Raw genomic sequence first — 26,215 nt, 5'->3', positions numbered from 1 at the left:
ATGAACAGTAGCAAAAATATGTGGTTAATGTCCGATTGTGCATAGTGTAGAGAAACCACTAAAAACGCTATGAAAATTACAAACACAATCGCTCCTAAAGATATGCACATAAGTACGTGCCCCAGCACACGCCCAGGTCCACTGTCGCTATGGAGGAGGGGGGAGAACTCAATAGCCCGCAGGCTCCCAGCAGTGCTGGCGCTCTTCAGAGCTGTAGAAAGAGTTTTGCAGCAAGGCAAGCCTCAGGTGGCAATTGAGGCATTTATTGTAGGAGGCAAGGAGTTTAGAATTGCCTCTGACGTGGCCATTGCACCTAATAACCCGTGCCTCCTGATGACATCAGATGGGGGAGGGCTGAGTGTCCCATGGGTTCCCAGCAGTGTTGGCGCTCTTCAGAACTGTAGCAAGAGTTTTGCAGCGAGGCAAGCCTCAGGTGGCAATTGAGACAGATTTTGTAGGAGGCACGGAGTGTAAAATAGTGCGTCCCCTGGTATTTATACTTTTCGAAAGCGTAAACAACTGATTAACGTTTACTTGTTCCATTCCACTCATTTTATATATCTTTATCAATCTCCCCTCAGCTTCTCCAAGCTGAAGAGTCCTAACCTCTTTAGCCTTTCACAGGGGAATTTTTCCATCCCCTTTATCATTTTGGTCACCCTTCTTTGTACCTTTTCTAATTTTGCTATATCTTTCTTGAGATGTGGTGACCAGAACTGCACACAACACCCAAGATGAGGCACACCATGGAGCAATACAGAGGCACCATAACATTCTCCGTTCCACTCTCCACTCACCTCCTGATAATCAAAGCGGCAGTTACAACCCTAAAAAAAAAAAAAGGCACGGGGCAGGGAATCTGCATAGAGCAGCTTTTACACCCATAAAGAAGACAAGGAGCAGCAATTGCAACCATAAACACCTTGCTGGGCAGACTGGATGGTCCCCCCTTTCAAGAGGATAGAGAAAAAGCCAGGAAGAATGTGAATAAAAGATAAACAAGTAGGCAAGGGTTCAGTGCACCAATACAGTACAAAGAAAGCACAACCCAGAGAAAAGGTTTATTTAGATCGGAAGAGGTCCAACTTGCAGACATAGATGGGGACATTATCAATTAGTAGCAAATATAGGAGTATAGATGGGGTGGGGGAGGGGTGGCTCAGGCCTTAGTAAAATATTACTAGTCCCTAGCAGCAGCTCACTAGCCAGAAAGGAAGTTGATTAAAATGGGGGGGCTCAGGTACTGTTGCATTTGTGGACCCTTAGGCCGAGGCAGAGTTGACACAACCTGCAGGGAGGGGCCCTGCAAGTCCCCACCATTAGCAGATGAACCTAGATGAAGCAGATGCCCAGTTGGAGCTTCACCTTTACCAGCCCACATTCCCCTCGGGTTGAGCCTTTGGGTATCGGAGATGGCAGGTCTTAGGTGGGGGCCTCTGCTGATGGCGGAGAGATTCGTTGAGGTAGTTTGGTTGGAGGAAATGAAGGTCAGGTGTATCCAGTGGCAGGCATAGGTCAAGCATATCCAGCGGCAGGTTGAGGTCAATACCAGATATCTGTCCAAAGGGAAAAGTGGGATGGCTAGGCAAGACGAAAAAGGTGAGGAGAAGGTCACTTGGGCAATGAGGGAGACCCTGAAGAATTGAGGAGCCAAGACAAGGGCGCTGGAACTGAAGATACAGCGCGCTCAGCCGAGCGCACTGTATAACCCGCACTCTGACGAGTGTTAAATAGGTGCTAATCGACCCCCTAATGCAATAGGGGGATTAGTGCCTATTTAACGCACGTCCGACGCGGACTGAATGCGATAGCGCTCATCACATGCAAATGCATGTGAATGAGGCTATTACATAGTAATGACGATAGAAAAAGACCAAAATGGTCCATCTAGCCTGCCCTGCAAACTTCCCAAGGTAGTAACTGCCGCTCCATGCAGGTTTAGCTTTATTTATTCCCATCCTCTAGCCTTTAGGGATCCACAGTATTTATCCCATGCCCCTTTCACCCTCATTCACTCCGCATTAAAAAAAAAAAAAAAAAAAGGCGCGTCTCAGACGCACATTTAGCTCTCAGATATTAACGCCTGCCTGGAGTAGGCGTTAATAGCTGAGCGCATGTAAAAAAAGTACAGAAAAGCAGGAAAAAAAAAAAACCTCAGCAGACCACAGAGTTATGAAGACCGACACCAGTAAACTTGGCATCGGTTTTCATCACCGGCCGTCTGCCAGTAATGAAAATGGACACAGATATGAAAATGGACGGCCGGTGATGAAAACCGATGCCAAGTTTACTGGTGTCTGTTTTCGTAACCGGCAGCCACGGCGAGGTCATGTTAGCAAGGAACCGCTAAGGTCGCACAAGCGCTAAGGTCGCACAAGCTTGCTAGCGCGACCCCCTAGCGCGACCGCCCTTGCAGACGCCATGCGCACATTAAGAAAGCAGGTGCTGAAAAGTCAGCACCTGCTTTCCGCGTTTAATATTGCATCGGCCCCAGAGTAGGGAGACCTGTTACAGAGGTGAATAGGAACTAGAGCGCTGCCCTTTTACAAGGCTTGGGCACTGATATAATCGATAGGGGCCACTTGGTCTTTCCCACCCTGGTCCCTTTAAATGTGAGGCGGAGATGCACACACCCAGGGAGGGTGCTCCATGCAGAAGTTGTCAGAGTTCTGTCGTGTTGAGGAATGGCGACCGGCTTGGCCTAGGATTGTTGGGCAGCATCCGGATGCAGGCACTGGAGGCGTCCTTCCATATCTCAGCCCAGGCCCAGAGGCAACCTGTGGCCTGCCAATCGTAAAAGGTACCATTAGATAGTTTAAGCCAAACAGCCCCCAAGTACCCAGACCACAAATATCAATGTCTGGGGAACATGTGAGCACGATGTAAACAAGTGTAAAGGACTCAGGCCGGTATCTGGCTGGCCTGGGGGATGTAGTGGAATAACAAAGGGAAGGGGCAGCAAGATGCAGATATCCCATTCTCCGAGCATCTTGAATGATATGGCTTGATCAAGGGCAAAAGGTGGAGATAAATAATAATTAACAATAACAAGAAATAGGAGGATGAGTTTCCTCGGGTGGAGAGTGCTGCATTAACACAGGTTGGGGTTTACTTGAAATATAACCGTGCAGGTTTATGTAGGTCTGATGAGATGCACTTGTCAGAAGGGGTGTAAACTTGTTTAATTTTCTCACCGCCAAAGGCCATGGAAGCATTGGGATTGAGTGGGGATAGGGAACAAGTTAGGAGTTACCGGTCCCTACTATGGCAGGCCCTCACAGACACAAAGGGGGAAGATTCGCAATACTGGGAGCTCAGGTGCCAGGGAAAATGGGGTACCCGGGACTAGTGGTGCCATTTATCACAAGCAGATTGTGATAAATTGCAGGAAGACCTTGTGAGACTGGAAAATTGGGCATCCAAATGGCAGATGAAATTTAATGTGGATAAGTGCAAGGTGATGCATATAGGGAAAAATAACCCATGCTGTAATTACACAATGTTGGGTTCCATATTAGGTGCTACAACCCAAGAAAGAGATCTAGGTGTCATAGTGGATAACACATTGAAATCGTCGGTTCAGTGTGCTGCGGCAGTCAAAAAAGCAAACAGAATGTTGGGAATTATTAGAAAAGGAATGGTGAATGAAACGGAAAATGTCATAATGACTCTGTATCGCTCATTTAAAACTAATCGGAGAAAGTTCTTTTTTACTCAACGCACAATTAAACTCTGGAATTTGTTGCCAGAGGATGTGGTTAGTGCAGTTAGTATAGCTGTGTTTAAAAAAGGATTGGATAAGTTCTTGGAGGAGAAGTCCATTACCTGCTATTAAGTTCACTTAGAGAATAGCCACTGCCATTAGCAATGGTTACATGGAATGGACTTAGTTTTTGGGTACTTGTCAGGTTCTTATGGCCTGGATTGGCCACTGATGGAAACAGAATGCTGGGCTTGATGGACCCTTGGTCTGACCCAGTATGGCATTTTCTTATGTTTCATTAGCCCATTGAAAAAAAAAAAAAAAGGGCTGGGGTGGGGTGGGGGGGGGGGGGGGCAGGACATAAAAGAGGCCTGGCATATAAATATGTGGTCCCCAAACCATAGCAGGGATGGTCTGTAGAGGCTGGAAAGATCAAGGTGTTAACCAGGTCAGACAAGGGTAGCCAAGGGCAGGTGAGGTGGAGATGCACTGCACGGAGTTGCAGTTGCTGCATGCCCAACCTGGTGGCCTTCACGGGGTACAATGCAGCCAGTGTCCAGTTTCCACAGAACAGAAAGATGGAAGGCAGCCGCCTCACTGGGTGTCATTAGTAGCTGGGCTTTGTAATTAAGTATTGGCAAGGTGGTGTCGGTGGGGGACGTATCCTAGCATTCTTCTGTTACGTGCTTGACTGTTATATTTTACAACATGTTAGGTTTCTGCTGTTGAGGCTGTGGTGGTTTTTCAGCCACTCAAAGTGCAACTATTGGAGAATGAAAAGGCATCTTCATTGGTAAATTAAAAGGAAGATGGAAGGGGGGGGGGGAAGATAGGAGGGAGAGGGGTGATGGTGGTGAGAAGGACTAGCATGCCGCAGTTATGGTGTGTACTAGCATTGTCCAGAGGAACCCAGAGCAATCAGTTTGCAGAACCAGCAGATTCATCAGATCCCTTCCACAGTTTCACCTGTGTATCAAGTGATACTTCACACCTCAGCTTGCATCAAGTAATCATTCAATAAATATCTCTCTCTAAGTGCCTCTGTATCAACATGTACTCAATTACCCTCTGGCTGTTCAAACCAAAAGCAGGGACTGGATGCAGTACAGCCAATGCATAGCAGAGGCTAGAATTAAAGAAAAAAGCAAGTCCTCAGGCTTCAGTGAAAACAAACAGACCAATATTCCTCGGTACTAAAAAGTTTATGCAATCTTTATTGTAGTTTCTGAGACAAGACATCTTGCTGTGATAGTAAAGCACATTAGGAAAACACTTTTTAGTGTTTACAGAAAGGTGCCATGGGCAGATAGGTGCAAAAAAAGCAGTCAGGAGTTCCTGCACTTATCTCAAAATTCTCCTTCACAAACTATTATGTGTTATAGGAATGGTTATAACTAAACTTGCTGCTTTCTCCTGGTGCCAGCTCAAAAGGCACACTTAAATAAACTTGAAGGAACTTCTGAGAAACAAACCAAGTACAGAGGCAGGATTCACAAGGGCCAACATTGTACAAAATTCTTAAGTCATGTAAAAATGATCAAATGTCTGGAGTTTTCACTTTGTTTAATAATTTATGTACTGCCTTCACTGTTCACAGCCATCTCCCAGTGGTGTGAATAAAAATCAGACAGAAAACACACAGTAAACGTTAAAACAAAACCAAATAATTAAAAAAAAAAAAATAGTAATCACATAAGATCCTCCCTAATTACCAGACCCCACACACCCCCAACAGGAAACAAAATCCATTTATGATATGCACCCTATTCCAAACCTTCCATTAAAAAAAAACAAAAAAAAAAAAACGAACCCCTGCTCTAATAATCAGATCAGATCCACAACAGGTTCTCCTCAACCACCATACTGAAAGAGAATACTTTCTGTCCCACAGATTTACTCCTGTACACCATCTTTTGCACACCTTCAAGTTTTAAAAAATAGAGGCCAATTCGATAGCCATGTGTTCAGCCCTGCTCCGTGTATTATGCAAATGCATTCATCCATCAGAATCTAAAAAGCAGCAGATTAAAAAAAAAAGAAAAAATCTGGGACTCAAGACTTGGTTTAACTCTTCAATGGCAGTACAAAATAAATAACTGTGTTGAGTGACATAACTATTCAGTCCAGTAAAGATAAGGAACATCTCACAGCGCAGCACACATTCTTCTTAATGCAGAATATTAGTGACATCCAAAGATAATGCACCAGATCCCAAACAAAAGGATAAAAAGAGGGAGAGATGAGTGCCTAGGGAAGAAGAAAGGAAAACAATTCTCATTTTAATACTGCCACACTTCTGAACTGTAAAAAGAAAGTTTCAGGTGCTGAGAGCAATCAGTTTCAGAGAGTTACTGGGTTATGTTATGCTATTATGTTTATGAAAACTTATACAGCAAGGCAAATAAAATGAACCCCCTCATGAAGCCACATGGGTGGTCTGTTACTTGCTTCCCCATTAGTAGAACAATTCCACTTCCTGGCATTTTTAGTTGCTCCCTGGGGAGACCAAAAAAAAACCAAACCACATTTTGGCTATTCAACTGTGAATAGTCAATTTTTAATGGAGGCTACTGACAAGGAATTTACTGCGCTAGAGAGCTCTGGACCAAAAGCAAGAATCGGGTTTGATGTGAAAGATCAGGCATTCAGCCAACAATCAGCTCAGACTGCTTCATTTCAGAGCAGGACTCTGGGCCATGTAAAATATAACCAAAATGCTTGCACATTACAGCACCCTTCAAAAATCACTATTTCAATTACAAACCATGGTGAGAAAGCTAGTCAGAGAAGAGTGGTACTGACAACTTTGCAAGAAAAAAGTCACAACATCTATAAACCTCTTAATACCTGCTCTCCACCCTGAACCTCCTTACCCTCCCCATCCAACCTCATAATGCTTTCTGGACTTGATATGTTTATTTCTGAAAATGTTCACATTGTTTTACTGTTGCACAACTGCTAAGAAAAATGTATAATGTTCGCATGGTTTTACCGTTGCTCAACTGCTAAAAAATACATACTTTGTAAACTTATGATGGCTCTACCGAATGACGGTATATAAAACTCAACAAATAAATAAATAAATAAATACACAGCAGAGTGTGCTGAAACACTGCATGTCTAAAAGTGATTTACCTGCTCAGAAAACTAAAAGAAATATAAATGGGGAACTTCCGGCGATGATGTAGACGCGGTAGCAGCACGGAAACGGAGCTCCGAAGTCCCGCTCCCCTGGCCGGCGGAAAACCCCCCGAAAACTAGCGTTGCTACTCACTTGACCCCCTCGCTGTTAAAGAGCTCCCGATCATGTGAGTGTTGCGCGGGGAATACGACAGAGAAGCACACGGAGGAGTGCAGTTCGGCGGCCTTGCTCAGTAAAGATGGCGGCAGCTCCCTCTGGTGCAAAAGTGCTGGAGGTGGTCTCGGAGGATGCCTTGCTACAAATCTCTCAGAGTATTACTGCAGCCCTGGATCTCAGACTGATTAAAACTCAATCCTCGATGGAGGAAATCAAGGCTGCAGTGGAAGGCCAGTCGAAGCGTTTGGACAAAGTGGAGCACATCATCTCCGATCATGGTGACCGACTGGTGGAGACAGAACGCCATGTGGAGACCCTGCGGACCCAATACGAAAGCTGCTAGATAAAAATCAAAGATCTTGAAGACAGGGGGCAAAGAAACAACATTAAAATCATAGGCCTGCCTGAGTTGGTGAAGGATAAGGAGTTGCTTGAATTTGTAGAGCAATGGCTACCGAGAAAGGTGGGCCTAGAATTCTCCTCAGATGCTCTGAAATGTGAGTGGGTTCACCGCGTCGGGCCCTTAAGAGATGGCGCAAACAGGCTGCAGCCAGTGATGGCCAAAATTCTCAATTGAGATCTCAAAACGAAATTGCTGCGGGCCTTCAAGCAAAAGGAGCTAGTGGAATATAAATGGTGGAAAGATTTTAATTGTTCAACTATTTTTCGGCTAGCACCGCAGCAAAGCGAAAGCTCATGTCACCGGACTGCAACAAATTATACAAGCAGGGGATCAAATTTGGTCTATCGTACCTGGCCAACCTCCGTGTTTTTCACGAAAACAAAGTCCTTTTCTTCACAACTGAGGAGGAGGCTGATGGATTTATTGCTTCCCTGCCTCGTGTAGGTGAAGACTGAGAGGGACAGGAGGCCTGCTTGGTTACTATTAGGTCAGCGCAGTTCATAGTTCTACAGTTTTGAAAATATCGTGGTTTTATTTGTGGGACATGCAATTCTGCACTGGAAGCCGTGCATCTTTGCATATTTATGGCCTTTCTTGCTCATGGAATGAAAACTAACCTCCCAACTGGACTGGTTTGACTGGCTCAGTACAATGCCTGCCTTTTGGCGGAGTAGAGTTGGGTTGGGATGCATTGTCTCGTGGGACCGCTATGCTGTTACTTATGGCTGTTCTATTGAGGGGGTTAAATGCTGGTTTGGGGAGTGGGACGGAGGGGGGCTTTCCTTGGCCCGTCACGGAGTAAAATGGGAGGGAGGAAAGCTCTGCGCCTCTTGAAGCTATTAAATGCAGGTATGAAAGTGCCTGGGTATGGTTGTGGAGTATGATTGGGGGTAGGGAAGGGGAAAGAGTTGGGTGGATGGGAGGGAGCAGAGACCAGAAATCTTGATTTGTTTTGTATGCCATTGTATACTCTCGTGGTCTAGGCTGGGGGGGGGGGGGCCACGAGCCTGGGATTTTTCAGAAGTCAGAGCACTCAGCGAGGGCTCTGCAAATAGCCCCTTATGCTGTTGAGTGGCATGGCCACGGTTAGGGTTACCTCTTTGAATGCAGATGGCATTCACTCCCCGGTTAAGCTGAAAAAACTATTAACTATGTTCCATCGTATGAAGTCTCAAGTTGTTTTCCTTCAAGAAACCCATCTGAACGATGAAAAGCATCGTAAACTTAAAAGAGAGCGGGTGAGTCAATGCATTTATTCTTCCTATTCGGCACGCAGGCGGAGGGGGGAGGTGACCATCCTTATCCACAAGCAATTGCCATTCCAGCTTACTAGAGCTTGTCATGACAAAGAAGGTCGATACGTGATTGCAGCCAAAGTTTTATATCACCAAAAGATAGTTTTCTGCAATGTTTATGGCCCTAATATATATTCCCAGGATTTTTTCTCACTGCTGGTGGGGCTCTTGGCTGATTTCTCTGATCATATTTTGGTGGTTGGCGGGGATATGAATGTGGTGGCAAATAAACAGTTGGACTGCAAACTGCTTAAACTTGCTGTGAGTAAAGATCAACAGCTGGGGGTTAATGTTTTGTGCAGTGAGCTGCAGCTTCTCAATGTGTGGCGTGTTTTGCACCCGGGTGAGCTTGACTTCACATTTTATTCTAACCCACACCGAGCGTATTCACGTTTGGATTATCTGCTTGTTTCCTGACAAATGGTTTGCCAGGGTGGAGGAGGCGAATATAGGCATTCGGTCCATTTCTGATCATGCCCCGGTCACAGTTCTGCTTAAGCGTGATCCGGGTACAAAGCCTCTGTTTTTGTGGTGCATGCGTCCAGACCTTTGTTTTGGACGAGGCGTTTCGTGATCATTTGCAGGCTCGATGGAAGGAGTATGTGAGGGTAAACTCTACTCCTGGCATATCCTCGACCATCTTATGGGAGGCAGGGAAGGCAGTAATGCGGGGGGAGATTATCATGATTGTAGCCCGGGTAAATCATCAACGCAATGCTGAGATACTGCGACTAACACAGGTCCTCAAAGCGGCGCAACCGCGCCATGTGGTTGATATGACCCAAGAAGCAAAGGGCCGAGTCGATCAAGCCCGGGATACCTTGAACTGCCTGCTACACCAGTGGGCCTCCAAATCTCTTAAATATTATCAGTACCAACTTTATAAGTTTGGGAATCGAGCTAGCCGGCTCATGGCCCACTTGGTGCGACCCAGAGATCAGAAGAAAGTTATCGCAGGTATCAAAGACAGCTCGGGTGTCCATAGGGCGACCCCAGCTGCTCTCTCAGCGAGATTCCTGGAATACTTTCAAAACTTATATGCGACCTAGAAACCAGGCCACCATGGAGGCCTTATTCCAGACGCTTGCATGGCTCCTACTGACATCGGAGCATTTGCGTGCAATGAATTCCCCCATTAGCGATCAAGAGGTATACCCTGCAATACAGAAACTCAAACTGGGAACGGCTGCGGGCCAAGATGGGTTTGAGTCAGAATTTTATAAGATCTTAAAATTCACTTTGCTTACGCCCCTCCAGCGATTTTATAACGAAATGCTGGAGCTGAATGCTCTGCTGCCGGCTATGAACCATTCGGTTACAGTTGTGCTCCCAAAGCCCGGTAACGACCCGCTGGAAGTAGGTTCCTACAGACCTATTCCCTTACTTAACGTCGATATTAAACTGTTAGTCCCCATATTAGCCGCGCGACTTAAGTGATGTACTCCCCTCACTAGTTCACAGTGATCAGTCAAGATTTGTTTGCGGTCAGCAGTGGGTACGCAATGTGCGCCGCCTGATAGCATCTCTCAGCTATTCTGCCGGGGTGGAGGCCGTGATACTTAGTCTAGATGCCAAAAAGGCCTTTGACTCATTGTCCTGGGACTGCTTGTTTTGAGCAGTGCGTCAGTATGGCTTTGCAGGCCAATTTTTGCAATTGGTAGAGATAATATACAGCATTCTGGTAAATGGGTTGCCAACCCCCCCCCCCCTTCTTTTGAATTGCATTGCAGGGTACGACAGGGCTGTCCCCTTTCCCCATTGCTGTTCGTTCTGGCCTTGGAGCCCTTGGCTATTCGGCTACAGGGCAACCAGCAAATTTGGGGGCTTAGTGTTGGCCACCATCCTCTTAAAATTGCATTGTTGGCGGACGACATCTTGCTTTTTGTGGGTCGGCCTCGTATCAGCATCCCGCTGATTATTGGTCTTTTTGATCTGTTTCACGGGGTGGCAGGTATGAAGATTAACTTTGGGAAGTCGGAAGCCCTGGCTTTGGAACCCCGGCTGCAAACCTCCTGGGATGGCCCATTTCCCTTAAAGTGGGCACCTGATAAGCTGAAGTACCTGGGCATTTGGATTTCCAGGGATTTGGGGCACCTGTATGAACTTAATGTCACTAGTCTCCTGGGGAAGATAAAGCTGCAATTGGAGGGTTGGCGCTCTCTCCCGCTGTCCTTTTTTAGCAGATGTGCTCTAGTTAAAAATGGTGATAACTTCCAAGATCCTCTATGTTTTGCATATGCTTCCCTGTTGGTTGAGGGTGGAGGATCTCAAGAGTTTGCATGCTGCGCTACAACAATTTCTCTGGAAAGGGAAGAGAGCACGCCTCAGTTATGCGACCATGACATATCCCTGGGATAAGGGGGGATATGGTATGCCGCTTGTCAATTATGATTTCTCGGGGAGTGGGTAACTGGGGATTACAAATACTGCGAACCAGGGTTTCTGCGTGGAATGATTGCCCCCCCCGGTCACCCCTGAGCCTGCTCCAGACGCGTGCGACTGTGCGTCGTACGTTAGATTACCCTAGGGTGCTATTGACCCCATGTGTTCATGTCTGGCGATGGCTCCATATGCAAGGTGGTATGGAAGGGGTCATATTTCACTGTTATTGCCCTTATTGGGGAATGTGGATTTTACACCTGGCAGGGATTGTGGGGCTTTGTTTCAGTTTTGGGCACGCAAAGGCACTGTGTATGCTTTTCATTTTTACGATCATGATACCAATGTAATGATAGACTTTGCTACCTTGGTTAAACAGTCTTGTCTGCTCACCAGTTTTTTTTGCATATTTACAAACCCGCCACTATTTGTCATCCTTCAAATGGACACTTGACGCTGTGGGGCAAGAATCTGTTTTTGCCACGGCTAACCTTGCCAATACTGTGACCGGCTGGGCCAAACTGGGAAGGATGATGCAGACAGCTAGTCGTTTGGAATATTTGGCGACTAAATGGACTGGCTTTCTCGAGGGGTCTATTACTGTACCATATTTGATGTGTTGCTTTGACGCTGTACATCGAAAAGTCCCAGACATGGGTCTACGGGAGGTGCAATTCAAAATCCTGCATCATATGTACTGCGACTATGTTCGACGTTTCGAGATGGGGAGCACAGACTCGCCTCTTTGTATCAAATGTGGCCGGGCTGAGGGGACACTAATGCACCGCCTCTACCAATGCCACACCTTGCGGCCTTTCTGTTCTACTGTCTCTGATGTTATTTCTCAACGTACTGGTGTTCCGATACCCCCCCTCCGGAAAGTTTCTTCTCTCTAGTCCGCAAGCTTGCTCCACCGATCCCAGCAGGTCCAAGGATAAATTTAGTCGGGTGGCATTTTTGATGGCATGTCGCACCATCTTATCGGCGTGGACGGATCCTAACGCGACACCGACAACAGTGGCATGGTTTCAGCGCATGGCTCTATTTGTGCAGCTTGAGCGTCTCGATTTTTTGATGGGGCACTGCAAGCGTGATAAACTGTACGGTACCTGTTGGAATGCAAGTGTTTCTCTATTGCCAGCTACTGTTCAAGTCGGTCTGCAGGAGAGAGGCTGTACTTCTGAGTGGACACATTCCCTGGTCTCTGGGGGAAGGGTAGGTTAAAGGATGGTTTCAGGTCTGGGACTTCTCATAAAACGATAAAATATGACAGGATGGAAATGTTCCAGCTGTTCCCTAGCTATTTTTCTGTACCAGGTTCTGTAAGTTACCGTTGAAATATTGTATTTTTGTTAACGTGGATCTGGGTATGCCTGGTGTGCCGACTGCGCGGCTCAGGTGTGTTTCCTTACCAATAAAAACTATTTTGAAAAAAAAAATTAAAAAACGGATGGAGAAAGAGAAAAACAAAGAAAACGAAGAAAACGAAGAAAAAATAGGGCTTCCTCCCTGCCCCTAATCTATCAAGTGCACAGAACTGACACACACACACACGAAAGAGTTCATTCAACTCTAACTGGTCTACCTATTTGCCAAAATATTATAGCTTGTAATCTTTACAAGAGTTTATACAGAGCTAGAGTCTGAATCCCATCCTTTGTTATCATTGTCAATATATCTCAACACGCTTTATACAGAATTGTTCTCCTGGCCAAAATGTGTCAGTTAAACTTCTGCATTAGGGATGAGGTGGGGTAGAGGGTATTACTCAATTGTATTTTTGTGAACTTGTGCACCAGGGTGTGGCAGAGTACACACACCCTGGCTTTGGTTTATCTTAGTTGCTAAAACTTTAATAAACATATTTAACCATAAAATAAAGCCCAACATCCCAGTGTCCACAGCTTTTTCTATGTGACTTTTCTTCACGCAAGGCAATTCCTGGACTTAGCCCACGTACAAAATTAAAAAAAAATAAATAAAAAATCAGCAGTGTGGCATATAAACAACCTGAAAGGGACAGAAATGCTGCCACAAATAATGTACTTATGCAATCATGTGGCTAGTGCAATTTCCTGCTCAAAGTTGGGGCTTATTAATTGTTTTAGTTTTCAGTTATAACATAAGTAGGACTGAAACAAAACTGCTTGCATCAATCATATGAAAACATTTTTATCCTGAACACACTTAAGAGATATTCACACCACAGCTCCATTTGTTTGGGGGGCAGGATGAGTAATAGAAAAAGGTGTATGTTTGCCCAGCATTCTCCCCCTGCACAGAATTGCCAAATTCTGTGCAGAAAATGGCAGAGGAGACCCCGGCATGCCATGAATGGAGCACGCGAGGATGAAGGCCCCCCCGTGTGCCACGAACAGAGTATGGGGCGTTTGCAGCAAAGATGAAGGTCCCCTCGTGAGAGTGAGTGTATGTGTGTGAGAGGAGAGGGGTGTGAGAGAGAGCAGGGTGGTGAGCAGGAGGGTGTGAGAGAGCAGGGGGGGATGCTTGAGTGTGGGTGCCAGAAAGAGGGAGCATATATGAGGAATTGTGAAGGTGTGTGTGAGAGAGAGAGAGAGAGAGATAGAGAAAGAGAGATTGGGAGCTCATGTGTATGTGAGGGTGCTAGCCTGTGTGAAGGGATTGTGAATGTGTGAGATAGAGCCTGTGTGAAGGGGTGCATGAGAGAGAGACATAGGTAGCCTGTGTGAGGATGTATGTGTGAAAGAGAAAGGGAGCTTGTGTGGGTGTGCATGCAAGAGAGAGGGACCCTGTATGAGGGGATGTGTGTGCGCGCGAGAGAGAGAGAGTGAGGGAGGGAGCCTGTATGTGGTGTGTGTGTTTACTAGAGAGAGAGAGCCTGTGTGAGGGGCAGTACTGAGAATGGGGTCAAACTCTGGCACTGGCCATAGAGTAGAAGGGGTTGAGCCTAGAGGTGGAGGGGAGAGATACTGACAGATGGAGGAGTTGGGGCCTGAGAGGGCAAAGTGGCCAAGGGAGTAGGGAAAGCAAGTGGAAGGGACACTCTTACAGTGAATTTCTAGGGAAATTCTGCTCAAAATATTTAAAACATTCTACATCTCTAAGTAATACGTTTTTTCTTTATTCATTTAAAATGTAATTACTTAAAGACTGTCATGTAAATTGTGTTATTTTGACCAATATAAAGTCTGCAGAAATCCCCCAGGAGTAATATAAATGGATCCTGAACTGATGAGGGGTTAGAAAGGGAACATAACATCTGTTTCAGATGGCGGAAATCGCATTAAGCTGTGAGAAGTCAAGATTTTGGATGTTGTGCAAGAAAAAAATCTCTCTCTCAGAAACGTTAACGCCACTTAACAGCCACCTTGAAAAAACAAACAAACCAAGGCTCTTAACTTTGATTTTGCATGAAGACACGTGCAAGCTCTGTGTTGAAAGCAAATATTGATTTTATAGCAAAACTGTATTTCTAGATAGTGCTAAACATCTTACGTTACAAGTTATGTGCCGTTAATCCAGAAGCGGATCTCTCGAAAGAAAACATAAAACCACAATCCTAAGGAAGTTTTATGAGATGAACGCGTGGGATGTTATTTTTCTAAATAGTGCAATCAAATACATGTACTGACAACGTATGAATGCAAATCGCAGTTAAACAGTATTAAAATTACCATGTTTTCAATTACCGATCATCAGAATTATAACCAAAAGATGATTCAGAAGCTGTTTCGCATTATAAATCTAACCGCTTTTTTTTTAATATTTAGCTCACAGATCAAAAAGTAAATATTAAGGTTGAGCTTCAATAGAGAACAAAATCGTTTCAACTTGTTTGGCTAAATAAATCACCATTTCAGTAGACAACGAAGTAGGATAAAAAAAAAGTTCCAGTGTATTCTGTAACCACCTCTTCAAAAAAGGAGCGACATATAACTGCATTTATTTAAAAACATGCCAAATGTAACATTTCCAGCTAGGAACGAAAAGCAACTATCTGCCTTTAAACTGTTCAGTTACAGCCAACAGAAAATAAGGAAGGGAACACTTTCGGATCTTCCGTGAGAGTCACAACATATATCTGAGAATAAGAAATAAACCTTCCATGCAATTAGCACATCTGCCACCCAATTGTTCATCGCAGCATAAAAACCCTCCCCGGAGCAAAAAAGTAGCAGGGGACGACTACGCACCCATGTAAAAAAAAAAAAAAAAATCCCCCTCCTGAGGAACGCATTGCTTAGAAATACCCCAGAACTAGTTCAGTTGCCTCTTCTGGGACCCGAAAGTCTCCCTCGCCGACAGAAAATTTTAAAAAAGCACAAAGCTCCCCAGAGCCGGGGCAGCCCAACTCACCGAGCCTCTCTGCTCTGCTCGCTACGCCGCTTCTCCCAAGTTGGGGGCTTGTTCTTTGTTTCCCCCTTACCAACACTGCTCCTTTCGTCTCCTCTCTGCTACTGGCAATCTGCCTCGTACTCTTGGACACTGCTTAAATGTTCATCATCTCCGGAAAAACAGTAGTTTAAAAAAAAAAAAAAAGAACAAAATCTAGACAGAATTGAATGAGAGGAAATAAGGTGGCAGGGGAGCGTGGGCGAGAAAGAAGGGCTGTATTGAATGAAGAGCGCACTATTTAAGCGCTTTATTATGGGGGGGGGGGACTTACGATTAACACTGGGTAACTGTGGCCCGGGGCTGGGGCTCGCTCAGCACAGCTGTCAGCACGCGCTGTGTGTGTTTGGGTAACCGCACGCGCCAGAAGAGCAGCAGATACGCGGCGGCCACTGGGGGGCTCCTTCCGCTCCCGCGCTGCTTCAAGGGATTTTGCTGAGACGTCTGAGCCTGGAGGAGAAGGGAAGCGTGAGGGAGGTCCAGCCAGGGGGAGGCGGAAATGCCAACTCCGAAAGAGAATCCCGACCCCGCCTTTAATCAGAAAAAAAAACAGACCTTGTATAATACAAAAGCAGACCGGCATCAAAACAAACCAAAACTCGGGGAAGGGTTAGCCCCGGCGTGCTCACCTCCTCTTACCAGGAAGTGCTTAGCACGCCCTCCTCCGCCGCCAGCTGTTTCTGGTGGCCAGGAAGCGGAGGGGAGAAGGAGGAGCTGCTAAAGTACTTAACTACTGCCAACTGGCGCTACTGTTTTGCACTGGAAGAAAGGGTCAACGTGTGAGCACCCTCTCTTGTATTTTTGTTTCTGAACTATCTGGTTTAGTATGGACTTTGAATGCGGAGACGTAGCTCAAGAGAGAGACAGGAAAGGCACCCCGCTGCTGTTAGCTGTGCATCCAGGCGCAGGAGGCACCGGGCAGCTGCTATATTTTGGCCCCAAACTTGCTTACAATATTCGCCGTAATCAAGATCTAACAAACGTCAGTTGAGCACGTATATATGAAAACCAGTATGAAGAACTTCCTTTTCAATTTCCCCAAAAATATTCCTCCTTGTTTCTTAGGTAAGAGCTCTGGTTGGATTGATTTTTAAAAACCCTGGTAAATACTTCAAAATGTGGATTTATGTAAATGCTTGATTTTTCAGAAAACAGAGAAACCTTATCCATAATAATAGAGGAACAACAGAAAAGTTATTACTCAGCAAACAGAAAAGAAAATGTTGTACATTTTTACAGCAAAATTTGTATTATGTATGAACAAAAGCTTTATCATGCAAAAAAATGAAAAAAACGTGTGCTATTCTGTGGAAAATGATTTGCCTATTGTTTAGCCTTTAAAAAGCACAATGTAAAAACTACAAAATAGTCTTACCTGTGTTCACATAGGTAAATATGGCATTCAAACCCGTATTTTGTGTGAAACTTAACTAATCTCAGGAAGTTGTAATTATTTTAATAAGTCTGATTGTGTGTGAAATTTGCCACAGAAAAATCAACAGGAATACATATATGCAAATGGCCTGTGTCAGGAGAAAAATATCTCGCGAGACCAGGTCGTTCTTGTGGAGCCCTATGCAGGTTAATACATCGGCCTCTCGGTGAAGAAACATTTCCTTGCTTACCATTATTGCATATAAATGCAGAAAACCTCATTAACATAGGTAAGCAAGACCTGCAGCTCGCTCTCCATTTACTCCCCCTCCCCATACAAAACACAGCAACATCGGTATGGCGTTAAAACAAGGCTGCAGTTTATTACAAAACCCAACCCGAGCCCCCACAACTTATTATACATAAACACCAAAAGCATATTCCTCCTCCATCCTGCCCCTCTTCACTTACCACCGCATCCCAGTGGTAAGACTACGTCGACGCTCCCCCATCTCTTACCCCGCCATGGCACCAGCAAGGGTAAGCACATGGCCTGAGCATCACCTCCCCTCCCCCCCCCCCCCACGCTCATAGGCCTTCCTGTGTAACAGCCCCAAACTACACAAACATTTCCCCCCTCCCCCCAATGTCCTTTACAATCCAATACAACACATTATAACTTAGGGCTCAGGTTTTCCGCCACAAACAAAGGCAACCCAGTTGCCTTTGTTTCCTCACTGCAGCCCTCCACCTAACGCATTTGTTGCTCAAATCCTTCCTCCAGGGCATTGTTGAATAAATCCATACCAATGTCCGAAAGGTGTACCCCGTCACCCAGGAATCACTAAATAAATAAATAAAATTTAAGGTATCAAGTCAGAGAGCAGGGAGGGGTGAAAAGGGAGGGTAAGGGGGTACATCAGGAGAGCAGGAAGAAAGAGGATTATGTATGCGAGTTCGGTTGAGAGCTGGGATGATCAGCTCTTCCTTCACCGCTTGAGTAACTCAAATAAAATGATGACCGGCCTTTACCCCAGCAGTTCTGGCTGAAAGCCTACGGATGAACGCCTGACCCATCGAATAACTCAGCATGCAAAATTAAGCGAACCAATCAAGGATTGCATCTGCTTCAAAGTCACTTTAACCGATCCTTGGACCAGCCTCACCAGTTCCATCAACTGAACTACCTTCTTGGACGGCAACCATGACACCATCCCTACTGAATCCAATTCAATTCCTAAGAAAGTAAGCTTAGTAGACGGCCCTTCCGTTTTCTCCCGCGCAATGGGCACCTAAGGACCTAGCCACCTCCAGGAAACCTGTTAACTGATGCTGACAGACACTTGCCCCACTTGATCCCACAAACAAACAAAAAATCGTCCAAGTAATGTAACATTGCTTCGCAACCATTGTACTGTATCATGGCCCATTGAAGGAATGCTAAACGCCTCAAAGAACACGCAAGAAATCGCACATCCCATGGGCAAACAATGATCCACGAAATAACCTCCTTCAAAATAGAAACCCAACAGAGGGAAGCTCAACAGGTTAATCGCCTTGGCTAGCAATGCCCCAGGCCCCGCGCTGCGCACCAAAGCTACCTCCTCGTCAAAAGCAGCATATTTCACCGTACACTCTCATCGCGGAATAAAGTCATTTATATATGATCCCTCCGGATACGATAAATTCAGGATCAACCTAAACTTGCCCGGCGCCTTCTTTGGGATTACCGCCAACAGCAACAGATGCAGCCTGTTAAATGGCCGAGCATCAAAAGACCCCACCACCCTCCCCATCTGAATTTCTGCACGTAACTTTTCCCGAGTAACATCCACCATTCTATAAGCTGATCTAGCATTCCTCGCTCTCCCCCCGCCCCCCGGTCCCTCGTATAGGATACGAAACCGAATACTAAACCCAACACGCAACAAAGTAGCCGCCGCTACTTCCGGATAACACCGTAACTTCTCCTTTAACACGGAGACCACTATCTGTGAATCCGCCTTTTGATAGAGGACCTCATAGTTTTCTGCCCTTGATAAGGGTGGTACTCTGCCCCTGTGAGCACTTTGTAGCCAGATGCACTCCTTCACAAGAAGCGCACGCGTGCCGGAATTTGCACTCTGGGAACAAACACGTAAGCTTGTTAAACCTCCAACAGAGGTCAGACCCCCCCCCCCCCCCCCGTGATTTTTCTTCCTGATTCGACCTTGCGAACAATTCCTGATCCACGAAAGAAACCACCCTTATTACCGCCAGCCCCATAGCCTACTGCACTACTGCTCACACCTTCCCCCGCCCCTGCACTTTTGCCTGCATTGACTTCCTTATTCGTCATCTGTGTAAACCACAGATGAATATCCTGCGATCCCCAGGACATAAATCTGTTCCATGCCATTTTGTCACAAAACAGTTCATCATAGTTGAGCCAAGCCCAACCTTCATAATCTTTGAATGCCCTGAGTATGCTGTCCGCGTAGGACAGCAAGGCCCCATATTGGGTGTGGTCAAAATGTCTTACCACGGCCAAGCGTAAGAAACCCCATACCCGATTAACTATATTTTTTGAAATTTTTGGGCCAGCTCCGTCTCTTTTATTTTTCTTTTTTGCTTTCTTCTTATTTATTTTATTTATTTATTTGTAGAGTTTTATATACCGTTATTCGGTAGAGCCATCATAACGGTTTACAAAATATGCAATTATCATACAACAAAATGCAATTATCATAGTAGTTGGGCACAGTTGAGCTTTGTGAACAATATACATTTTTCTTAGTAGATGAATAACAGTAGAGTGAGGAGAACATTTTCATAAATGTTAAAGTTATAGTTAAAGGAGTTATATTAGGCACTCCGGAGTTCCGTTATTTATGTTAAGCCTGTTGCTGTCATCTGTTTACTTCCTGTAAAGCCTGTTGTATGTAAAGCCTGTTGCTAATTTATTGTTTACTGTAAACCGAGGTGATGTATATTTTTACGTGCCGCGGTATATAAGAATCACTAAATAAATAAATAAAATTTAAGGTATCAAGTCAGAGAGCAGGGAGGGGTGAAAAGGGAGGGTAAGGGGGTACATCAGGAGAGCAGGAAGAAAGAGGATTATGTATGCGAGTTCGGTTGAGAGCTGGGATGATCAGGTGTCTGATAGAATAGAATTTGCGGAATAAAAATGTTTTTAGGTCTTTTTTAAATGTTTTCAGGTTGTGCTGGGTTCTCAGGGCTTTAGGAAGGGTGTTCCAAATTTTGGGGGAAGCAATGGAAAATGCTCTTTCTCGTGTAGTTGAAAGATGAGCATCTCTTATGGTGGGGATGTTTATGTATCCTGCGTTGTTAGAGCGTAGGTTTCTTTGTGGGTTTTGGGGGGTTATGTTTAAGTCTTTTAGTCCATGAAGATCATCGTTTAGGATTTTGTGAATGATGGTCATTGATTTGTAGGTAATACGCGCAGAAATAGGTAGCCAGTGAAGAGAGGTCAAAATGGGTGTTATGTGCACATTTCTTTTTTTTCCTGTAAGGATTCTGGCAGCTGAGTTCTGCAGTATTTGGAGTGGTTTGAGGGATGATGAAGGGATTCCAATAAGTAATGAGTTGCAGTAGTCGAAGGTGGAGAAAATAAGTAGTTGCAGGACGGTTCTGAAGTCAGAAGGGTTGAGAAATGGCTTTATATGTCTTAGGGTTAGTAGCTTGTGGTATCCTTCTTTCGTTTTATTTGCTATGTGGGACTTGAAAGAGAGTTCAGCATTGATGGTAACTCCAAGGTTCCTGGTATGGATGGTAGGGATTATAGATATCATTTGTTTATCTAGTATTGTCAGGGGTGGTGGAGTTGGATTGGGTTTTTTATCCATGAGTATGATTTCAGTTTTGTCGAAGTTGATTATGAGTTTCAGGGAATTTAGTAGATGCTTGATTGAGATAAGTAGATCTGATGTTTTTTTGTATGTGTCTTCAATTGAGTTTTGTATGGGAATTAGAAGCTGAATGTCATCAGTGTAGAGGAAGTGTGGGATTCCATGATCTTTTAGTAGTTGGCAGATGGGTAGGAGGTATATGTTGAAGAGGGTAGCAGATAAGGCTGAACCTTGGGGAACTCCCGTTTTGAGGTCAATCATTTTTGATGGGACGTTGTTGATCACTACTTGGTATGTTCATTCAGAAAGGTAAGAAGAGAACCATTGTAATGTAGTACCAGTTAAGCCAATATGTGATAGTCGTTCTAACAGTATATTGTGGTTTACTGTGTCGAAGGCGGCTGAGAGATCAAGGAGTATGAGTAGGTGTTTTTCACCTTTGTCAAAGCCTCTAATGATACTGTCATTTAGGGAGATGAGGAGAGATTCTGTGTTTAGGTTTTTTCTAAATCCATATTGGGATGGAGGTAGGATGTTGTTTGTCTCCAGATAATCATCTAGTTGGGTGTGTACGACTTTTTCAATGGTTTTGGCTAGGAATGAAAGGTTTGATATGGGGCGGTAGTTGGTGAGGATTTCTGGATCCAGGAAGTTCTTTTTGAGGATTGGTTTGATGACAGCAGATTTGAGGCATTTGGGGTAGTAGCCTTCGATCAATGATAAATAGATGATTTTGGTGATGGTTTTAGATATGGTAGGTTCAATTGTTTTGAGGGTGGTTATTGGGATGGTGTCTAATGGATGGTTGGCTGGGTTCATTTTATTTATTATAGTTTTAATTTAGAGTGTGGAGGAGATGTCGAAGTTTGACCAGGATGAAGTTATCTTGTTGTTGAGTTTGTTGTTCTGGTTGTTGTTGGTTATGTTGGATTGGATGAGATGAGATATTTTGTTGTTGAAGAAGTCCGCAAAGTCATCACTTCCATGTTTGGTGCATGTAGAATCTTGGGTGGTTTTGGTAAGTTTTTGAACTATTGTGAATAGCATTCTGGGGTTATGATGAAATTTGGAGAGTTTATTGGAGAAGAAATCCTTTTTTGCATTGTTGATGATATTTTTATATTGAGCTAGGTTGTTCCGATAGTTATTTAGAGTGGTAGGGTTTTTGTTTTTTTGCCATTCTTTCTTTTTTTCTGAGTAGACGTTTGGCAGTTCTGATATTTTCATTGTACCATTGGTTGTTGCGTTTGGGCTGTTGTTTATATTTTGTAATGATGGGATTGATGTTGTCTGCTACTTTTTTTGTGATATTCAGCCATGATGAGATAGCATTATTGGAGTTAGATAGGTTGATGTTGTTTAGTTCTGATTGAAGAGTTTTTTGTAGGAGATCTGTGTTAAATGGTGGACGGTAGGATATTATTTTTGGGGTGCTTTGAAGCGCTTTAAGGTTCAGGTTGGTATGTAGTTTAGCTTGGATTAGGTGATGGTCAGACCATGGTATTTCTGTAGTGGGAGTAGAGATTGATTTCCAAATTTCAGTGTTGATAAAGATGAGGTCAATTGTGTGGCCCGTTTTGTGAGTTGGAGATTGGATTATTTGTTCAAGATTTAGAGTTGATAGTGCATCATTGATCGTTTGGCAGGTTTCCTTCCGCCCCATCTACCCTCTAATAATTTGAATATATTTACAAATTTACGCTTGCGAATCCGCCTAACTAGGGGCTTCGGCACTGCTTCCCACAGTTGGGTTAAAGAAGCTAATGCCGGGTGTCCCATGTCCTGCCTGGGACCCTCCGCTAAAACTGTGTGCCTTCTCGGGCTTAAATCACTCGAACTCGAGGAAGATGAAGACGAGCTGGAAAAACTGCTGACCCGTGACTTCTTTTTTTTCTTGGCATACCCTTTACTTTCGTGCGCTTCACCTCCAGTTGTCATACTTGTTCCCAGTCCCGCTGCACCGCTTTCCGGAACTTCCGCTGCCCGGCAATTCCACTGCACATCCTGTCGAAGTCATCTGTCTGGTCCTCCTGTCCTCCTGCCTCGCCTGGAATTCTCGGTCTCTCCAGGCCTCTTGCCATGACGTTCCTGGGACAACCACCTCCTCTGCATCTGGAAAAGAGCCCACTACCCCCTCCGCCCCCTGTCTACTTGTAAAACCTCTACCTCGCAGTCCTGTACCCTGGACAACCACATGTGGGAACACGGTTCCTGCCCCTCCCCCTAGGGCTCATCTCTCAGCCAACCGTTGGCTGGAAAAATCTCTTCCCCGAAAGGGCCTCCCACTTCCTGCGGCCAACCCCCAATACCTTCCAAACCCCCGCCACCCACCCCATATGTGGCCTGGGAGCTCGCCCCGAATTGGGAGCCCACGTAATGTCCCAGGATGTCCGCAATCAAGGCGGTTGTGGGACCTCCCAGCACCCCCCTGCCTGTCCGGAGCATTAATAATATCACAGGGGTGGGGGGGATGCTCAAGCCCTCCCCTGCACTATGTACGCTGTTTTCCCCCACCCCCAAAGCCTGTCTCCTGACCGGCTGCTTTCCCTTCTTACCCTCCCCTCCCGCAGGCTTATGTTTTGGCAACGAGCCCTGCTGTCCACCAAAAAAGGGCGTCCCTCCTCCCCCCTGCACCCGGCTCCTCCCACTGCTAAAGGGGGCCTTACCCTTGCTCATCTCTTTTGCGGCCACTGCTGGAGAAACAGGCCTGTGCCCCCCGCGGGGTCCCCGACGCCTACCAACCGCGGGAACAGGAGCAACTGGTGCCGATTCGCCAGGGCCGACCGGGAGCACTGTGGCCTCGACGGATCTATGACGTTCTTGGGTGGGGCCCGTCAGAGGGCCAGGCAGGAACAAAAATTCACAACCCGAAGCTGTGAGGGAGATCTCAGCCTCCGCTCTTTAAGGCGAGGAGGTAGGCGAGGGGCAGTCCAAAATGCCGCCGGCGGAGAAACAGGGGCATCGGCCGGCTCTGGGCCGCTCTTCCCAGAGTTGGATGGGAGGGAAGGGCAGGGCTGGGAAGGAATCGGGGCCAAGGGAACGGATGCCCGGCCCCCAGAGGCAACTGCCGTGCTCAGCAGAGCCCCGGGCCTGGATAGACTTACTGCTGCCGACCTGTGGGGGTGGGCAGGACCCGGGACCCGTGCCTCGCCGCCATCAGCCGCCTGCATTCGTACTGGGACTACCTCCCGGAGGGGGGCTGATGACTTGGCCTTTGCTCGCCTCATGTTACCTACCCCACCGAAAATCGCACCATCGGGAAAAATGCAAAAATTAACCCGAAAAACACCAAAGCAGCCAGAAATCACCACCAGAGCAAAAGCAGAAATCTGCCACCTGCTTTGCTGCTGATTCCTGACTGCCTCTAATTGCTCCAAAATCCAGCGCTCCAGTGGGGCAACCAATGGCAAGGCAGCAATTTAAAATTGCCACTGCCATCGGTTACCTCACACCCCCCCCCCCCTTGCCTGCGCTCCCTGCTGCTTGTGCCCATGTTAACATCGGCAGCTCGAGACTAGCTCGCACCACCTTCTCATAAACTGGAATTTGCTGATGGATATGTTACGTTTAAGGTTTAATAGCTCCTAAGACACTCGTTAAGGCACTGTAACCATGACAAGGTAGAGCTCGGAGGTGAGGGCCTGAGGGTCACGCAGCTTGAAACAAGTTCCCGTTGCACTTCGTTTTTTTATTAACTTTTTATTAACTTTCCAGGCATTCAGAAGTAAATGCAAAATAAAATCAATTTCCATCATTTCAGAAGAGCACAGGTAGGTTTTTTACAGGATACTCAGAGAAACAAAAATTAGAAGCATGAAACCCATCGTGCAAAGACAAGCACAAATTAAACTAGACCATAATTTTTTTATATCAACTCCAAATCTGCTCAGATTCAAACTTTTCACCTTTGAAATCGTATTGTAATTTTTCAGTATCTGCTATTTCCTATACCTGAGTATCAGCCCGATACTGTAAAACCGCGGGAGAGCGGACGAACGCCCGCTCTCCCGGCGCACGCACCGGCCCTTGGCCGGTGCGAGTGATCCAGTATGCAAATTAGGCGACGCGGTGCAAACGAGGAAAAGGAGGCGCTAGGGACACTAGCGCGTCCCTAGCGCCTTCTTTTGGCCTGGAGCGGCGGCTGTCAGCGGGTTTGACAGCCGACGCTCAATTTTGCCGGCGTCGGTTCTCGAGCCCGCTGACAGCCACGGGCTCGGAAACCGGATGCCGGCAAAATTGAGCGTCCGGTTTTCGGCCCGACAGCCGCGGGCCAAATTCAAATTTATTTATTTATTTTTTTTTACTTTTGGGGACCTCCGACTTAATATCGCTATGATATTAAGTCGGAGGGTGCACAGAAAAGCAGTTTTTACTGCTTTTCTGTGCACTTTCCTGGCGCCGGAAGAAATTAGCGCCGACCTTTGGGTCGGCGCTAATTTCTTAGAGTAAAATGTGCGGCTTGGCTGCACATTTTACTTACTGGATCCCGCGCGCATACCTAATAGGGCCATCAACATGCATTTGCATGTTAAGGGCGCTATTAGGTGCCGCGGGTGGGCCGCGTGTTTTCCTCCCCTTACTGAATAAGGGGTAAGGGAAAACACGCGTCCAGAGTAGGCTGACAGTGCGCTCCGACGGAGCACACTTTACTGTATCGACCTGTGTGTTAGTAACTTATTCCAGTGTTAAACTTCCAGAAAGTGGCAATTGTATATATAGCTGCCTCTCTGACTATATAATTCTGTATTTTAGAGGACTTGACCACTCCCATCTCCCTAAAATCTCTAATAAGGGCTTAATATGTATTGGAAGTTCAGTGATGTCTGAAGTCTCCTGTGCGATCTCAGACAGTCCCATCACCTATGCAGGTATGTTCCTCGCATTCCACAACCCCTTCCTCACACACGGACTGATACAGTAAAATGCGCGGGAGAGCCAGCGCTCCGAGACGAGCACCCGCTCTCCCGACGCGCACCCAGGCCACTCTCCTGGGCGCGCGATTTAGTATTCAAATGAGGGCCCGGGTAATAAGGAGGCACTAGGAACACCAGCACATCCCTAGCGCCTCCTTATTGGCAGAAGCAGCGGCTCTCAGCGGGTTTGACAGCCGACGCTTAATTTTACCGGCATCGGTTGTCGAACCTGCTGACAGCCACGGGTTGGGAAAACGGACGCTGGCAAAACTGAGCATCCATTTTCCAACCCGCGGGCAGATTTTTTTTTTAAAGATTTTTTTATTTTTTTTTATTTTTGGGGCCTCCGACTTAATATGAAATTATGTTGGAGGGTGTACAGAAAAGCATAGTTTTCCGCTGTGCTGTTGTGTTAGCCGAGAAGTCGTTGAATAGAAGAAGCTTGTGACCTTGATATTCCACTGCTGCTTGCTGTTTAAACGCCCGCATTACTTTAGTTTTGTGAACCCAGTTCAGTATCCTCGCTAGCACCGGTCGAGGCCTCGCGGCCCTGTCCCGCAGCACTCCTACGCGATGGACTCTTTTGCAAATCAGCGGGGTCGTGGAGAAGTCCAATCCCATCTGGCCG

At 46.0% G+C, this 26,215-nt stretch overlaps 1 protein-coding gene across 2 annotated transcripts in view; it reads right to left on the bottom strand.

Annotated features, from left to right (window-relative positions):
- The window catches only part of HPCAL1 (hippocalcin like 1), a 375,495-nt gene extending 359,619 nt beyond the window's left edge, over nucleotides 1-15,876 (bottom strand). For both annotated transcript variants that reach the window (XM_029595867.1, XM_029595871.1), the window contains exon 1: nucleotides 15,414-15,876. The gene's annotated coding sequence lies outside the window, so the exon portion shown is untranslated. The remainder of the gene's footprint in view (nucleotides 1-15,413) is intronic.
- Between the last annotated feature and the right edge of the window lie 10,339 nt (nucleotides 15,877-26,215).

The sequence above is a fragment of the Rhinatrema bivittatum genome, chromosome 3, assembly GCF_901001135.1.
Source record: "Rhinatrema bivittatum chromosome 3, aRhiBiv1.1, whole genome shotgun sequence".
Classification (NCBI taxonomy): domain Eukaryota; kingdom Metazoa; phylum Chordata; class Amphibia; order Gymnophiona; family Rhinatrematidae; genus Rhinatrema; species Rhinatrema bivittatum.
Note: the sequence above shows the minus strand (reverse complement) of the source record. Positions and strands in the feature narration are given on the sequence as shown.